This window comes from Aegilops tauschii, chromosome 7, assembly GCF_002575655.3.
Source record: "Aegilops tauschii subsp. strangulata cultivar AL8/78 chromosome 7, Aet v6.0, whole genome shotgun sequence".
In the NCBI taxonomy this organism is placed as follows: domain Eukaryota; kingdom Viridiplantae; phylum Streptophyta; class Magnoliopsida; order Poales; family Poaceae; genus Aegilops; species Aegilops tauschii.
In genome coordinates this window covers 448,427,975-448,442,924 of record NC_053041.3, presented here as the reverse complement: position 1 = coordinate 448,442,924, position 14,950 = coordinate 448,427,975, and positions in this window count along the sequence as shown.

The window sequence follows — 14,950 nt, the reverse complement described above, 5'->3', positions numbered from 1 at the left end:
TCCCCCCCGAGCCCCGCACCCCCGCCGCCCCACCGGAGCAGCCGGAGCCCGCCGGAGCACGCCCCCGACGAGGTACTGCCTCGCCTCGTTCGTCGCCGGTTTTCTTTAAAAAAAAACCTAGATCGGTTTTTTTTCGGTTTTGTTATTTTGCGAGCGTTCACCGAACCGTTCCTTTTAACGAACGCGTTCGTCGGTTTTTCTCTATTAACGAACGTCCGTTCTTTAAGCGTTCATCCATTTTTCTTTTTCGTCGAATTTTTCTGCGATTATCTCAGATTCGATTTCTGATCGAATCTTCGTTTCTGTTTAACTTCTCGCTCGTTTATCGGAATCAGGCGATTCAAGCGCCTAGAGTTTCGTCTTGAAATTCTCTTTCTGTTTAACCTACTCAAACAAGATTTTGCTACAGTAAAATTTGACCTAGATCCAGATTAGTAAACGAAGCTTCTTTCTTTCGCAGTTTAACTTTCGTTGCTTCGTTCGAGTTGATTCTTTTTGCAAACCGGAGTTCTTAAGTTGAACTTTATGGTTGGATCTTTCATTCGAGTTTTACCTGTGCATTAGATGAGTACTGATTGTATGCTTGTTTGTTTGCGATAGAGTACCCGGAGTGTGCCGCTTGTTACCTCGAATCGCTAGGTTTTGCGGATCATCAGCAAGGCAAGTAACACTTTGATCATATTTTCCATACCCAGTTTTATTGCATTAGATCTATTCCTCAAACAATTGCATGATTAGGATCTGATTAAATTGTGGGAACTGGGAAGTAGTTGAGGTAGTACCTATTACCTGTTTTCTTATCAAAACCATGGGAGTTACTTCTACGTTGCTATTATATTGCCATGCTATGCTCGTAGACGTGGATTGGGTTTTGAGAAATGTTCATGATAGATGTGAGATGTTTATTAATGGTTCAACTTAAGGTGGCAACTAAAACTCACATCTGGGTGGATTGAGGCACCTGGAGAACCCAGTGTTGTCTGATTTTATAAGGTCCGCCACCCAGGCTCAAAGGGATCATAAGATTGTTCATGCTAGAAACTTCCGTGTTTAGCCACAAGCTATTATGGGCTCTAGCATAGTTGAGTAGGTTACAGGATCTCTTGAAGAGGTGGGCTAGCAGATGTAGGGGAAAGTAGGTGTACCGGTCCATCCAGAGTAAAGAGTGATTGTTTCTGAAAGACTGTGTCTCGGTCATCCGTTTCTCAAACATCATGTAGTGCGAGAATCAAGCGGAGGCGATCGAGTCTTGTGGGGAAAAGTGCACAAACCTCTGCAGAGTGTACAAACTAATCATGGTTAGCCGTGTCCCCGGTTATGGACAACTTGAGTATCTAGTACCTGGATTATCATCTGAATCTCATCACCATGTTACTTTTAATTAATTTTGTTGGGTTAATGATGACACTTAATTGGGATTGAGTTGGAGGTACCTTCTCAATGTTTAACAACCACCATGATAGTTAAATAAAATTTATTCCTTTGAAGTAGGGAAAAATTGACTTTTCGCAAAACTGTAACCATAGAGCTTTCCACCAGCCATATATGCATGTAGTATAGCCTTATTACTGTTCATTATTCTCTATGTGTTACATTGCCAGCATATTCTATGTGCTGACCCGTTTTCGGGCTGCAACGTTTCATGTTGCAGACTTTTCACAGGACGAGTAAGGTGCCTTAGGTCATGGTCTTATACTCAGTGATGCCGCTGGAGTTGATGGACTCACTTATCTTCCAAGTCTTCCGCTGTTATCGTTTTTAGATGGCCTTAAGCCATGTTTATCATACTTAATCTCTTTGGAGATATTCGATGTAATAAGTGTGTGATTGCTACTCTGTTATAAATCCTCCATTTGTGCTGTGCGTGTCAGCATTACTGATCCAGGGATGACACTGGTGCACAGCAGCACAGACCATTTGAGGTCTGGTCGCTACAAAGTTGGTATCAGAGCACACGCTGACTCTAGGACACGACCACTAAGCTTAAGCCCTAGAAAGCTTCTCTCTTCTCATTTCTGACCCCTCTCCTTTTTCTACTCTTTTAGGAATGGCAGATGCAAGGAGCAAGTTCATGCAACCAGATGAAGACACGCCGTTTGGTCGACACTTGAAGGAAGTCACCAAGTACTTGAACATAGGAATACCAAGCATCACCGGAACCTACAACGCCACATTACCGAAGAGGAGAGCTGGAAGATTCAAGTTCTCATTCCAGGAAGGACGTTTGTGCCAGTTACTGAACCTATAAGATTGGTTTTCGAAGCACCAACCTGGAGTTTAGGGAAGAGCATGGCCGCACACATCGCCATGGGACGCATTGGAGAAGTCTATCACCAGGAGCTTAAGGATACAAATTTATCAGATTTGTGGACGCCGAGACGTGCAATGGGAGATGATCAGAACCAAGAAGGATGGATCAATCGCAGCTTTCATCCAGGAGCAAAACCAACATATTCGTCGCCAGGAGAACCAGATGTGCACGGACAAGGAACAACTGAAGAAGGCATTAACCAAGATCAAGGAGCTCCAAGAAGAACTCAAGGCTACACGCGAGGATTATTTGGAGGAAATCAACGCACTAGTAGGGAAGAATGACGACCTGGAGAAGAAGATTGGAGTATTCATGGGAAATCCAATGCCAAAAGCAGAAGTCGATGAATGCACTTGCCCGGATAACTACATCATCATCGACGACACCGACTCGGAACCAAGTGAAGATGACTGGGTTGACGAAGCTGGAGCAGACATCATGGAGTCTTCAACGGATTAGAATTTTATTAGACCACCATATCAGTAGTAGTTTTCCCCCATTTAATAGTATAGTTCAAGCACTTTGTAACGCTAGTTAGATCGATTGTTATGCCTTGTTTGGATTGATTGAGTGATATTGATTGTATTTGTCTCATGAGCATATGGGTAGTGTTTTCTCTCTAGACCTCATTCTATTCTAAACTCTCATCTTTTCTAAACCTATTAGATGCCTCCGAGACGCGACACCGGATTTGTTTTCCCGCCAGAGATCACCCAGCTGATTCAGCAACAGAATGCCCTGATGCAAGTGTTAGTGCAGAACCAACACAACAACAACCCACCGCCACCACCACCTGTTGATCACTTAGCCCGTTTCTTAAGGCTAAACCCGCCGGTGTTTTCCAGTAGCACCGAGCCGATTGTTGCAGATGACTGGCTCCGCAAAGTTGGAAGGGAGTTGACCACTGCAGGATGTACAGATGCGGAAAGAGTGCGTTTTGCCGCACATCAGCTTGATGGACCCGCAACATCATGGTGGGAGAATTATACAGCCACGCACCCTATTGACACGGTCACATGGGACCAGTTTCAGCAAGCTTTCCGTACAGCACATGTTTCAGCAGGAGCTATGGCTATGAAGAAGCGTGAGTTTCGCAACCTACGCCAAGGAGGACGCACCGTAGGCCAGTATGTGGAGGATTTCAGTAATTTAGCACGTTATGCACCAGATGACGTTGCTACAGATGCTGCCAAGCTGGAGAAGTTTTTGGAAGGACTGAATGATGAGCTGAGTATGCAGTTGATGGTAGCAACCTTCAACAACTACCAGGAGCTGGTAGATAGAGCTCTCATGATTGAAGGAAAGCAACAGCAGATTGAAAATCGTGAGAGGAAGTATGGACAAGGTAAGTATAATTCCGGAGCTCAGCAGAAGCCACGATTTGCCCCGAAGCCGGGAGGACAGTTTCAGCATACCCATGGAGGAGGTAGTTCGCACAACCATAATGGCTCCAAGAATGGTAATGGGAATGGAGGAGGCAACAGACAGAACCGCACCAACCCATCTACCCCAACCAAGAGGGATCTAAGTCACATTACTTGTTTCAAGTGCCAGAAGACTGGACACTATGCAACTGATTGTCCTGAAGCCCAAAATGGAAATGGCAATGGAAGCTCTGGGAAGAAGCCGAACCCGTTCAACAAAGGACATGTGAACCACGTGAGCGTGGAGGAGGTTGAAGCTCAGCCTGATGCAGTAATAGGTAAGTTTTTGGTGAAGTCATTTACTGCAACCGTTCTTTTCGATACTGGTGCATCGCATTCATTCATATCAAGGGGATTTGTGAATAAGTTTAAGATGTCCACCCAAGTTCTCAAAACCCCTATGTTAGTAACCTCGCCAGGAGCAGAGTATATGGCCAGCCAAGGATGTTTTCAGATACCATTGGCCATTGGAAGGCATGTTTTCCCCTCAGACCTCATTGTTTTGGAATCGCAAGGTTTGGATGTGATTTTGGGAATGGATTGGCTATCGTTGTATGGAGGAAACATCGATTGTGCCAACAAGACGATTTTGCTTACCACCCCAGAAGGAAAAAGGATCAAGTATGTATCCCGGCATATGCCGAAGAGGACTCAAGTAAATTCCTTATCAGGAGTTGTACAGGAGGAAGTACCAGTGGTGAAGGATTATCCGAATGTATTTCCAGAAGAGTTGCCAGGCATGCCACCAGACAGAGACATCGAGTTCTTGATTGAACTTTTGCTAGGCACAGGGCCAATATCTAAGAGACCGTACAGGATGCCCGCAATGGATTTGGAGGAAATTAAGAAGCAGATCAAGGAGTTACTGGATAAAGGCTATATTCGCCCAAGTTCGTCACCTTGGGGATCACCAGTACTTCTAGTGGAGAAGAAAGATGGATCGCTGAGGATGGTTGTTGATTACCGAGGATTGAATGAAGTAACCATCAAAAACAAGTACCCGCTGCCGATGATCAATGATTTGTTTGACCGCCTACAAGGAGCTAAAGTATTTTCCAAGATCGATCTACAATCGGGATACCATCAGTTAAAGATTCGGGAATAGGATATACCTAAGACGGCATTTACCACCAGATATGGATTGTACGAGTATACCGTTATGTCATTTGGTCTGACTAACGCACCTGCCTATTTCATGAACCTGATGAAGAAAGTGTTTATGGAATTTCTGGATAAGTTCGTCGTGGTGTTCATTGATGATATTTTAATTTTTTCCAAGGATGAGGAAGAGCATGAGGAGCATTTACGATTGGTACTTGAGAAGCTCAGAGAACATCAGTTATACGCCAAGTTCAGCAAATGTGAATTTTGGCGAAGGAAGTTGGATTCCTTGGACATGTTATTTCTGGAGAAGGAATAACAGTAGACCCTGCCAAGGTTGACACAGTGACATGTTGGGAATCACCCACGACAGTTGGAGAAATCTGGAGTTTTCTTGGACTTGCAGGATACTACCGGAGATTCATCGAGAATATCTCAAGGATTGCTAAGCCCATGACTGAGCTATTGAAGAAGGACACTAAATTCAATTGGACTGTGGAATGTGAAGCTAGTTTCCAAGAGTTGAAGAAACGATTGGTTACATCACCAGTGTTGATTCTGCCAGATCAACGCAAGGACTATGAAGTTTACTGCGACGCTTCTCGTCGAGGACTTGGAGCAGTGCTTATGCAGGAAGGAAGAGTTGTGTCATATGCTTCACGACAACTTAAACCCCATGAGAAGAATTATGCTACGCATGATTTGGAGTTAGCAGCCGTGGTGCATGCATTGAAGACATGGAGACACTTTCTCATCGGAAACCATTGTGAGGTGTACACAGACCACAAGAGTTTGAAGTATATTTTCACGCAGAAGGAGTTAAATCTCAGACAGAGGAGATGGTTGGAGCTCATTAAGGATTATGATATGAGATTGCATTATCACCTAGGAAAGGCTAACGTAGTAGCACACGCGTTGAGCCGCAAGAGTCATGTCAACACCCTCATGACAGGAGAGTTACCTCAGGAGTTAGCCGAGGACCTTCACGAGCTATGTTTGGAGATAGTCCCAAGAGGCTATTTAGCGACATTGGAGATTCAGTCTACCTTGATGGAAAGGTTCAGAGAAGCTCAGAAGACAGACAAGGAGACTGAAGAGATAAAGGAGAAGATGAGCAAAGGAAAAGCCAAGGGATTTCGTGAGGATGAGCACGATACCTTATGGTTTGAGGACCGTGTATATGTGCCAAATGATCCGGAGATCAGGAAGTTGATTTTCCAAGAACCCCATGATTCACCGTACTCGATTCACCCAGGGAATACCAAGATGTATTTGGATCTGAAGAATACTTTCTGGTGGACCGGAATTAAGAAGGATATTGCAGAGTATGTAGCAGTTTGTGATGTATGTCAGAGAGTGAAGGCAGAGCATCAGAAGCCAGCAGGATTGCTACAACCGTTGCCAATACCCGAATGGAAGTGGGATAAAATAGGCATGGATTTTATCATAGGATTACCCAGGACTCGTTCAGGCTATGACTCAATATGGGTTGTAGTCGACCGTTTGACGAAAGTGGCTCATTTCATTCCAGTGAAGACCACTTACACCAGTGCTAAGTTGGCAAAGATATACATGACCAGGATCGTATGTTTGCATGGAGTTCCGAGGACCATTGTATCAGACAGAGGAACCCAATTTACCTCGAAGTTTTGGAAGCAGTTACATGAAACATTGGGAACCAGGATGGAATTTAGTACAGCTTTTCACCCGCAGACAGATGGACAGACCGAGAGAGTCAACCAGATTTTGGAGGACATGTGAGAGCATGTGCACTAGATTATGGATCTAGTTGGGACGATAACTTGCCATATGCGGAGTTTTCGTATAACAACAGTTATCAAACCAGTTTGAAGATGGCCCATTTCGAAGCCTTGTACGGAAGGAGGTGTAGAACACCGTTGTTATGGGACGAAGTTGGAGACCGAGTTTATCTTCGAGTATCACCACTTCGAGGAGTGAAGCGCTTTGGAGTTAAGGGAAAGTTAGCACCCTGTTTTATTGGACCATACAGAGTTTTGGAACATATGGGAGAGGTTGCTTACAAGCTGGAATTGCCCGAAGGATTGTCTGGAGTTCATGATGTATTTCACGTTTCCCAGTTGAAGAAGTGCCACGCAGAGATGGCTGAGATACCACTGAGAGATACCATGCCACTGGAAGCGATTCAGCTGGAAAGTGATTTGACCTATGAGGAGAAACCAGTTAAGATTCTTGAGTATGACAGCCGAGTTACCCGCAGCAAGGTTATCAAGTTTTGCAAAGTCCAGTGGAGTCACCACACGGAAGATGAAGCCACCTGGGAGCGAGAGGAAGATCTACGGAAGGACCACTCCCACCTGTTTTCTAGCCAACCCGAATCTCGAGGGCGAGATTCATCTTAAGGGGGGTAGGTTTGTAACATCCCAAATTTTCAATTTGGTATGTTATACATAGATCATCTTTGCATATCATGTTTTATTGCATTTTGACAAATCCTCGATAAATCCTAAGCAACTCAAGGACCCTCGGAGAGAGTTGGGGATTTTCTCGAATTTTCGTATTTGATTTTCATCAAATAATAAGACGAGGATTTAGGTTTTAATTATTTTCTCTCCGGAAAAATATTTCATTTTAAAAATAAATGAGAGGAGAAAATATGACTTCTCCAAAACAACTGAAATACTGGAGGAAAAATGTTAAAATCATCTATTGGATTTTATTTGGATTTTATTTGCAATTTTTATTGCATTAAGAATATTGCATGTTTTCAAAATATTTATTTGGTGTTAAAAAAATGTTCACCCTGTTCTAGATTTTCTAAGTAGACGGGGAAAATTTATTTTATATTTTTTGGACTTTCATTTATTTTTCTATGTATTATTTTCCGCGGAACGTTTAAAAAAAACTGCGCGCGCCCGCCGGGCCGAAGCCCAGCCGAGGCCCAGCCGCCCGCGCCCTCTCCTTCTCCCGCACGCTCCGCCGCCGCCGGTGTCCATGGCGGACACGGGAGCCCCGCCACTCGGCTTGCCCCTCCCCCAAGCCACCGGACCCCCTCCTCCTATTTATACCCCGGACCCCCCCTCTTCTCTCAAGCCGCCGCCGCCGCACTTGCCCGCCCCGCCGCCGCCGGAGCCGGAGCTCGAAGCCGCCGCCACCGTTTGCCGCCCCCTCGCCGCCCCCTCGCACTCCCCCCCCCCGAGCCCCGCACCCCCGCCGCCCCACCGGAGCAACCGGAGCCCGCCGGAGCACGCCCCCGACGAGGTACTGCCTCGCCTCGTTCGTCGCCGGTTTTCTTTAAAAAAAACCCTAGATCGGTTTTTTTCGGTTTTGTTATTTTGCGAGCGTTCACCGAACCGTTCGTTTTAACGAACGTGTTCGTCGGTTTTTCTCTGTTAACGAACGTCGGTTCTTTAAGCGTTCGTCCGTTTTTCTTTTTCGTCGAATTTTTCTGCGATTATCTCAGATTCGATTTCTGATCGAATTTTCATTTCTGTTTAACTTCTCGCTCGTTTATCGGAATCAGGCGATTCAAGAGCCTAGAGTTTCGTCTCGAAATTCTCTTTCCGTTTAAGCCACTCAAACAAGATTTTGCTACAGTAAAATTTGACCCAGATCCAGATTAGTAAACGAAGCTTCTTTCTTTCGCAGTTTGACTTTCGTTGCTTCGTTCGAGTTGATTCTTTTTGCAAACCGGAGTTCTTAAGTTGAACTTTCTGGTTGGATCTTTCATTCGAGTTTTACCTGTGCATTAGATGAGTACTGATTGTATGCTTGTTTGTTTGCGATAGAGTACCCGGAGTGTGCGGCTTGTTACCTCGAATCGCTACGTTTTGCGGATCATCAGCAAGGCAAGTAACACTTTGATCATATTTTCCATACCCAGTTTTATTGCATTAGATCTATTCCTCAAACAATTGCATGATTAGGATCTGATTAAATTGTGGGAACTGGGATGTAGTTGAGGTAGTACCTATTACCTGTTTTCTTATCAAAACCTTGGGAGTTACTTCTACGTTGCTATTATATTGCCATGCTATGCTCGTAGACGTGGATTGGGTTTTGAGAGATGTTCATGACAGATGTGAGATGTTTATTAGTGGTTCAACTTAAGGTGGCAACTAAAACTCACATCTGGGTGGATTGAGGCACCTGGAGAACCCAGTGTTGTCTGATTTTATAAGGTTCGCCACCCAGGCTTAAAGGGATCATAAGATTGTTCATGCTAGAAACTTCCGTGTGCAGCCACAAGCTATCATGGGCTCTAGCATAGTTGAGTAGGTTACAGGATCTCTTGAAGAGGTGGGCTAGCAGATGTAGGGGAAAGTAGGTGTACCGGTCCATCCAGAGTAAAGAGTGATTGTTTCTGAAAGACTGTGTCTCGGTCATCCGTTTCTCAAACATCATGTAGTGCGAGAATCAAGCGGAGGCGATCGAGTCTTGTGGGGAAAAGTGCACAAACCTCTGCAGAGTGTACAAACTAATCATGGTTAGCCGTGTCCCCGGTTATGGACAACTTGAGTATCTAGTACCTGGATTATCATTTGAATCTCATCACCATGTTACTTTTAATTAATTTTGTTGGGTTAATGATGACACTTAATTGGGATTGAGTTGGAGGTACCTTCTCAATGTTTAACAACCACCATGATAGTTAAATAAAATTTATTCCTTTGAAGTAGGGAAAAATTGACTTTTCGCAAAACTGTAACCATAGAGCTTTCCACCAGCCATATATGCATGTAGTATAGCCTTATTACTGTTCATTATTCTCTATGTGTTACATTGCCAGCATATTCTATGTGCTGACCCGTTTTCGGGCTGCAACGTTTCATGTTGCAGACTTTTCAGACGACGAGTAAGGTGCCTTAGGTCGTGGTCTTATACTCAGTGATGCCGCTGGAGTTGATGGACTCACTTATCTTCCAAGTCTTCCGCTGTTATCGTTTTTAGATGGCCTTAAGCCATGTTTATCATACTTAATCTCTTTGGAGATATTCGATGTAAGAAGTGTGTGATTGCTACTCTGTTATAAATCCTCCATTTGTACTGTGCGTGTCAGCATTACTGATCCAGGGATGACACTGGTGCACAGCAGCACAGACCATTTGAGGTCTGGTCGCTAACAATCAAGATAGCATGTATTACGCTGGGTGAACAAATTACGGCCGAGCAAATAATAGAAAAGCGCATAATTATGAAGATATCTAAGGCCATGATCATGAATATAGGCATCACGGCCGTGCCAAGTAGACCAAAACGATTCTGCATCTACTACTATTACTCCACACATTGATCGCTATCCAGCATGCATCTAGATATTAAGTTCATAAGAACAGAGTAATGCATTAAGCAAGATGACATGATGTAGAGGGATAAAGTCAAGCAATATGATATAAACCCCATCTTTTTACCCTCGATGGCAACAATACAATACGTGCCTTGCTGCCCCTACTGTCACTGGGAAAGGACACCGCAAGATTGAACCCAAAGATAAGCACTTCTCCATTGCAAGAAAGATCAATCTAGTAGGCCAAACTAAACCGATAATTCAAAGAGACTTGCAAAGATATCAAATCATGCTTATAATAATTCAGAGAAGAACCAAATAATATTCATAGATAATCTTGTTCATAAATCCACAATTCATCGGATCTCGGCAAACAGACCTCAAAAGAGTATTACATCGAATAGATCTCCAAGAACATCGAGGAGAACTTTGTATTGAGAATCAAAGAGAGAGAAGAAGCCATCTAGCTAATAACTATGGCCCCGAAGGTCTGTGGTAAACTACTCACGCTTCATCGGAGAGGCTATGGTGTTGATGTAGAAGCCCTCCGTGATCGATTCCCCCTCCGGCAGATCGTCGGAAAAGGCCCCAAGATGGGATCTCACGGGTACAGAAGGTTGTGGCATTGGAAAAGTGGTTTCGTGGCTCCCCCTGATGTTTCTAGAGTATAAGAGTATATATAGGCGAAAGAAGTACGTCGGTGGAGCTACGAGGGGCCCACGAGGGTGGGGGCACGCCTACCCCCTGGGAGATCCCTCCTGCCTCGTGGAGTTCCAGACTTCGACTCCAAGTCTTCTGGATTGCTTTTCGTCCAAGAAAGATCATCGCGAAGGTTTCATTCTGTTTGGACTCCGTTTGGTATTCCTTTTCTGTGAAACTCTAAAATAGGAAAAAAAACAGAAATTGGCACTGGGCCTCCGGTTAGTAGGTTAGTACCAAAAATAATATAAAACAGCATATTAAAGCCCATTAAACATCCAAAACAGATAATATAATAGCATGGAACAATCAAAAATTATAGATACATTGGAGACGTATCAAGCATCCCCAAGCTTAATTCCTGCTCATCCTCGAGTAGGTAAATGATAAAAACAGAATTTTTGATGTGGAATTCTACCTAACATAATTATCAATGTAATTTTCTTTATTGTGGCATGAATGTTCAGATCCGAAAGATTCAAGACAAAAGTTTAATATTGACATAAAAACAATAATACTTCAAGCATACTAACAAAGTAATCATGTTTCTCAAAATAACATGGCCAAAGAAAGCTATCCCTACAAAATCATGTAGTCTGGCTATGCTCCATCTTCATCACACAAAATATTTAAATCATGCACAACCCCGATGACAAGTCAAGCAATTGTTTCATACTTTTGATGTTCTCAAACTTTTTCAATCTTCACGCAATACATGAGCGTGAGCGATGGACATAGCACTATAGGTGGAATAGAATGGTGGTTGTGTAGAAGACAAAAAGGAGGAAGATAGTCTAACAACAACTAGGCGTATCAACGGGCTATGGAGATGCCCATCAATAGATATCAATGTGAGTGAGTAGGGATTGCCATGCAATGGATGCACTAGAGCTGCGAATGTATGAAAGCTCAACAAAAGAAACTAACTGGGTGTGCATCCAACTTTCTTGCTCACGAAGACCTAGGGCATTTTGAGGAATCCCATTATTGGAATATACAAGCCAAGTTCTATAACAAAAATTCCCACTAGTATATGAAAATGACAAAATAAGAGACTCTCTATCATGAAGATCATGGTGCTACTTTGAAGCACAAGTGTGGAAAAAGGATAGTAGCATTGTCCCTTCTCTCTTTTTCTCTCTTTTTTTGGCTTCTTTGGCCTCCCCCTTTTTAACATTCATTGGCTTCTTTGGCCTCTCTTTTTTCCCTCACACGGGACAATGATGATCATCACAGTTCTATTTATTTGCAACTCAAGGATTACAACTCGATACTTAGAACAAAATATGACTCTATATGAATGCCTCCGGCGGTGTACCGGGATGTGCAATCAATCAAGAGTGACATGTATGAAAAAACTATGGATGGTGGCTTTGCCACAAATACGATGTCAACTACATGATCATGCAAGGCAATATGACAACGATGGAGCGTGTCATAATAAACGGAACGGTGGAAAGTTGCATGGCAATCAATCTTGGAATGGCTATGGAAATGTCATAATAGGTAGGTATGGTGGCTTTTTTGAGGAAGGTAAATGGTGGGTTTATGGTACCGGCGAAAGTTGCGCGGTACTAGAGAGGCTAGCAACGGTGGAAGGGTGAGAGTGCGTATAATCCATGGACTCAACATTAGTCATAAAGAACTCACATACTTATTGCAAAAATCTATTAGTTATCGAAACGAAGTACTACGTGCATGCTCCTAGGGGGATAGATTGGTAGGAAAAGACCATCGCTCTTCCCCGACCGCCACTCATAAGTAAGGCAATCAATAAATATATCATGCTCCAACTTCGTCACATAACGGTTCACCATACGTGCATGCTACGGGAATCAAAAACTTTAACACAAGTATCTCTCAAATTCACAACTACTCGACTAGCATGACTCTAATATCACCATCTTCATATCTCAAAACAATCGTAAAGAATCAAACTTCTCATAGTATTCAACGGACTTTATATGATAGTTTTTATTATACCCATCTTGGATGCCCATCATATTAGGACTAGTTTTATAGCCAAAGCAAATTACCATGCTGTTCTAAAAGACTCTCAAAATAATATAAGTGAAACCTGAGAGATCAATAATTTCTATAAAATAAGACCACCACCGTGCTCTAAAAAGATATAAGTGAAGCACTAGAGCAAAATTATCTAGCTCAAAAGCTATAAGTGAAGCACATAGAGTATTCTAATATATTCAGATTCATGGGTGTCTCTCCCAAAAGGTGTTTATAGCAAAGATGATTGTGGTAAACTAGAAAACAAATATGCAAATCATACAAGATGCTCCAAGCAAAACACATATCACGTGGTGAATAAAAATATAGCCTCAAGTAAAGTTACCGATAGACGAAGACGAAAGAGGGGATGCCTTCCGGGGCATCCCCAAGCTTAGGCATTTGGTTGTCCTTGAATTTTACCTTGGGGTGCCTTGGGCATCCCCAAGCTTAGGCTCTTGCCACGCCTTATTCCAAAATCCATCAAATCTCAACCCAAAAACTTGAAAATTTCACAACACAAAACTTCAACAGAAAATCTCATGAGCTCTGTTAGTATAAGAAAATAAACCACCACTATGAGGTACTGTAATGAACTCATTATTTATTTATATTGGTGTTAAACCTACTGTTTCCAACTTCTCTATGGTTCATACCCCCCGATACTACTCATAGATTCATCAAAATAAGAAAACAACACACGAAAAACAGAATCTGTCAAAAACAGAATAGTCTGTAGTAATCTGACTTGTTCGAATCCTTCTGGAACTCCAAAAATTCTACCAAATTAGGAAGACCAGGGTAATTTTTAGATTAATCTTCTTAAAAAAGAATCAGGGTAAAATCTCTTTCTTGTGATTTATGAAAATTATTTTCGTGAGCACAAAGTTTCTGTCTTTTTCAGCAAGATCACACAACTATCATCCAAGAAGATCCTAAAGGTTCTACTTGGCACAAACACTAATTAAAACACAAAAAACACAATCATAACAGTATCATGATGAATTATTTATTACTAAACAGTAGCAAAAAGCAAAGAACAAAAATAAAATTGGGTTGCCTCCCAACAAGCGCTATCGTTTAACGCCCCTAGCTAGGCATTGATAAATTCAATGATGCTCACATAAAAGATAGCAATTGAAACACAAAGAGAGCATCATAAAACACGTGACAAACACATCTAAGTCTAACATAATTCCTATGCATAGGCATCTTATAGGCAAACAAATTATCAAGGCAAGAAAAAACTAGCATATGCAAGGAAGCGGAAAGAAACAATAGCAATCTCAACATAACGAGAGGTAATTTAGTAACATGAAAATTTCTACAACCATATTTTCCTTTCTCATAATAATTACATGTAGGATCATAAGCAAATTCAACAATATAGCTATCACAAATCATATTCTTAACACGATCCACATGTATGCAAAGCTGACACTCTTCCAAAATAGTGGGATTAACATTAACTAAAGTCATGACCTCTCCAAACCCACTTTTATCAAAAACTTCATAAGATTGAACATTCTCCAAATATGTGGGATCTAAAGTTGACACTCTTCCAAACCCACTGTCAATATTATTGCAAACATTATTATCAATCTCATATTCATCATGGGGCTTAAATAAATTTTCAAGATCATAAGAAGAATCACCCCAATCATGAGCATTGCAACAAATAGTAGTCATAGCAAAACTAGCATCCCCAAGCTTAGGGTTTTGCATGTTATTAGCACAATTGACACAAATAGAATTTATAGTAAAACCATTGCAATCATGCTTTTTATTCAAGGAGCTATCTTGAATCACTTCATAGATTTCTTCATCACAATTTTTAGATTCAAGAATTTCAAGCAAAACTTCATAAAGATAATTCAGTGCACTCAACTCACTAGCAATAGGTTCATCATAATTGGACCTCTTAAAGAGATTAGCGAGTGGATGAGGATCCATAAACTTTTAGCAAGCAAAGATGCAAGCAAAAAGAAGACACATGGTAACACAAGATCGAACGGAAGAAGGGCGAAAGAAAAGCGCAAATTTTGTGAAGTGGGGGAGAGGAAAACGAGAGGCGAATGGCAAATAATGTAATGCGAGGGAGAAGAGTTTATCGTGGCTACTTGGTATGTCTTGACTTGGCATAGA